The sequence below is a fragment of the Arachis hypogaea genome, chromosome 4, assembly GCF_003086295.3.
Source record: "Arachis hypogaea cultivar Tifrunner chromosome 4, arahy.Tifrunner.gnm2.J5K5, whole genome shotgun sequence".
Lineage (NCBI taxonomy): Eukaryota > Viridiplantae > Streptophyta > Magnoliopsida > Fabales > Fabaceae > Arachis > Arachis hypogaea.
Window position 1 is genome coordinate 68,600,065 of NC_092039.1, and position 4,447 is coordinate 68,604,511.

The following is a 4,447-nucleotide window of genomic DNA, read 5'->3' on the forward strand; positions in this document are numbered from 1 at the left end:
TTGCCTAAACTTGGAAAATCACTGATTGTCCACATTAATGAAGCATACATCCTGAAAGTTTTTTTTGTGTAAGCATCGTACGTTTCAGCACCAACCCACAACAGCTTCAACGCATCGATCAAGGGCTGTAAGTAGACATCCATATCATTTCCAGGAATTTTAGGCCCAGGAATAATCATGGAGAGGATAAAAGAGGTCGGTTTCATGCAAATCCATGGGGGCAGGTTGTACGGAATAAGAACCACTGACCAAATTAAATACTTTGAGTTCATGTTTTCATAAGGGTTAAAGCCACCACTAGCCAAGGCTAGGCGAACACTGCACGGATCACTGGAGAAGTCGGAATAAGTTCTATCAAATGCCTTCCGTGTGTCGTCGTCCCGTAGATGCCGATAAATACCGTCAGAGCTATGACCACTCTTATGCCACAACATGTCAGCGGCTGTCTTGCTAAACATGCAGAGCCGCTGGGGTATAGCTCCTGCGCTCCATCTTTGAGCAGGTCATGCAAGTTGCGGACCTCGCGACTACTTTCATTTGATAAGTGTGGCAACTCCCCCGATCCTCGCCAGCATGTTCATTCACTGAATCATCTTTGTCACCGTGAAGTCTTGGGAAGTTGAATGCCTCCTGAACCATGTCAAGCATTAGGTCTCTGAGGTTTCTATCGGGTTCTACTTCTTATCCTTCACTAGAGCTCTCTGCCACACATCTCTCATTGTGATGTACCCAAAATGTATAACTAGAGGGGAAAGGTATTATTATCAAATGATCATACGCATCCTCTTTAGTTTGGAGAAGGCGGAACCCGCATTTCGAACATGGACAATGTATCATCGCATCGAATGATGCATTGGCAAATGTGAAATCTAAGAATTTGTTCAAACCGTCCCTATACTTTGGACCAATTCATGGCTTTGAAATCCAACTCTTATCAATGTCTACTTCAATGATATAATAGAACACCAAAAATTCAAATAAAAAAGTTAGAGTAATAGATAATAACTAATAAAACAGTTATAAAATAGATGCGGACAATAACCCTTAAAATGAAAATCACAAAACACAAATACTATCCTTCAGAACAATATGCATCACACAAGATAATTTATTGAAATTCGCTTACTTATTGAGAAATTCTGCACTTTAGAAAAAAATGACTGGAATAAAGAAATGATGGTCGCAAAGCCAAAAAATTGAAATGAAAAATAAAACCTTACAAAAAAAATAAAAAGAAGAGAGGTATAATAGTTAGAGTTAAGATCATACTTAAGACAAAAGCATCAAAAAACTAAACAATCAATTCTAAAAAAAGATTTTGATAATTTTACAGTTAAATAAATAAAAAATTACTAATAGATAAAGGGCTTAAGTACACTAGTTTTAACATGCACATCAAGCTTATAAATATATATAAGTTTGGTTACTTACTAGATGTGCACTTTTTAATTAAATAATATTAAGTAAGGTGCAACTCTAATATGGAAAACTAACTATTATATGCGTACTCCATAACAAAATTATTGTTATTGTATATATACATGTGCGTGCAGTTCACCTATATTACTATCTATATGATTATATAGATGTGCTTCTTGCTATTTGCTAAGGTGAATATCAACGAACATTCTGGAAACTAGTACCGGCTATAAAATAATTTACTGGATTATCCAACAATTTATTGCATTATCCATGTGGCATGCATAAAAGTCATATCTACACTTCTATATTGAACATTGAATTCCTATTTCCTAGTACTTTATAAAAGGATTCAGGGGCTCACACAAGAATCATGCACTTCTATTTGGAAACGACATATCATGTTCTTCCCCTCCAATTACAATGAGTAAAATTACAATAAGAAGAGGTTTGCCATTAGTTTATAGGTCTTTAGATTAAAAAAATACTTGATAAATTCTTGAAAAGATTTTGTGCAAGATTCATTGCTTCTTAACAAATGAAGTACATGTCATAGTTAAAGGTATAAGGACGCACCCGAAATAATTTATTTCAAATTTCTGAGATATCCACTCGTTAGAGAACCTGCTTCAAGGGTTTTAATTTTATCCTATGTCATCGGAGAAAACAGAACCCATAAATTATCTTGTTCATACTCTGGGTCGAGTTGTCCGACCCGGAATGTTCTACAGACAAATCGACCGACCTCTTTAGGTCAAGCGGACTGACTTCTTCGCAAAGAACTCGGTCCAAATCGACAGGAAAGCCCAAAGAAGGGCCCAACTCAAGGAATACGATCCCGATCCAAGGGCAACCCAAGCCTATAGAGATAAGGGCGGTTCCATGGAAGATAAGCTGACCTCGACAAAAGATAAGATAAGATAAGATAACTAACTTATCTTATCTAAAGAAGGTCACATCTCACCATTATAAATACACTGGAGCACCCAGGTATAACTCATACTCTGATTCTACTTAATACCTGTTTAATACCCTTGCTAACTTAAGCATCGGAGTCCCTTGCAGGTACCCCCCACCTTTTGGTGACAAGGGATCAGCAGCATTCTCAGTTCCACAAGTCGGACACACCAACTCCGGCTACTACACACCTGCCGGACACGTCGGCTCCGACCAGCACAGAAGATCTCGTCCGAGATTGACCTACAGTTTCAGGTAAACCCTCGGAACATTGGCGCCGTTGCCGGGGATCCTGGAAGTCATCCCATCACCATGGCGGACGACCATGACAACGACCACGATTCAGGTTTGGAAGATAGAACACCACACAAGAACGTGGATGTTACACTCAAAGATACTCTGGAGCCCAACGGGGACAAAAATTCATCAAATCCAGGAGTGATAGAGGCACTTTAAGATCGATTAAAGCAACTCAAGAAAGAAGCCCAACATCAACGCAAAAAAGAAGAGGATCTGCATCAGGAGATAAGGCGACGCCGAGAATTAGAAGATAAACTTCTAAAACTCGAAGCCGATCTCAAAACTAAAGCTACTCAATCCACTGAAGAGGATAGCTCTTGCAAGGATCAAGATCCATTCACCAGGGAAATTATGAAGACCAAAATCCCAAAGGACTTCAAACTTCCGAATATGACTCTGTATGACGGCACTTCAGACCCAACCATCATCTCAGTAATTTCAGAAGTAGAATGTACTTCACTGACGCCTCGGATGCAGTTCGCTGTAAGGCCTTTCCAACAACTCTTACCAAGACAGCCATTAGATGGTTCGACAGCCTACCTCCAAAGTCCATCTCAAGCTTCGACGACCTGGCCAAAAAGTTCCTGGCCAGATTTTCCATACAAAAAGATAAGGCTAAACACGCACCCAGCCTACTAGGAATCAAGCAAGGAGATCGGGAGAGTCTTCGTAACTATATAGAAAGATTCAACAAAACATGCATGGACATACAAAGTCTACCAACAGAAGCTGCCATTATGGGCCTTATAAATGGCCTACGAGAAGGACCGTTTAGCCAATCTATATCAAAGAAGTACCTTGCATCCCTGGACGAAGTACAAGAACGGGCACAGAAGTACATCAACATGGAGGAGAATTCTCGACTTGGGGAAGCCTCGAGGTTTGGTTCCGCCTACCGAGATAAGGATAAAGAATCCAAGAAAAAGGAATATCGCTCCAGGGAGAAAATAAAAAAATATCATAACTACACCCCTCTTAGGGTATCCTTGGTAGATGTTTACAAAGAAGTCTGCCAAACGGAAAAAATACCCCCAGCTCGGCCACTCAAAGGCAAAAGAGGAGGAGGAAATCGGAACGAATACTGTGAGTATCATCGAGTCCGAGGACATTCCACCAACGAATGCTTCGACTTGAAAAATGTCATAGAAAAATTAGTAAGAGTAGGAAAACTAGATCGGTTTTTGGCCAACCGGGACGAAGAGCCAAGAAAAAGAAGAAGGGATGAAGATGTCAGACGGTCTAAGCGATCACCTCGCACACCGGAGAGACACGTCCACGTGATACACGGTGGATTTTCAGGAGGAGGAATCTCCAAATCATCTTGCAAGCGACACCTCAAAGAAGTATACCATGTCAAAGGAAAGAAGGAGGCGCCAGACATCCCAGCAATCACGTTTATCAAAGAAGACGCATCCGGAATCATCTTAGGACACGACGACCCCATGGTCATCACTATCATACTGGCAAATGCCAACCTCCACCGTACATTAATTGACCAAGGAAGCTCCGCCTACATCTTATTCAAAAGTGCCTTCGACAAGCTCGGCTTAGAAGAGAAAGAGCTAAGAGCATACCCGAACAGCCTGTTCGGACTTGGGGATACCCCAGTACAACCACTGGGATACGTATCGCTACATACAACCTTCAGAAAGGGGAACCAATCCAGAACACTCAAGATAGACTACATCGTGGTCGACGTAAGCTCAGCCTACAATGCCTTAATAGGTCGAACAACGTTAAACCAACTCGGCGCAATAGTTTCAACTCTACA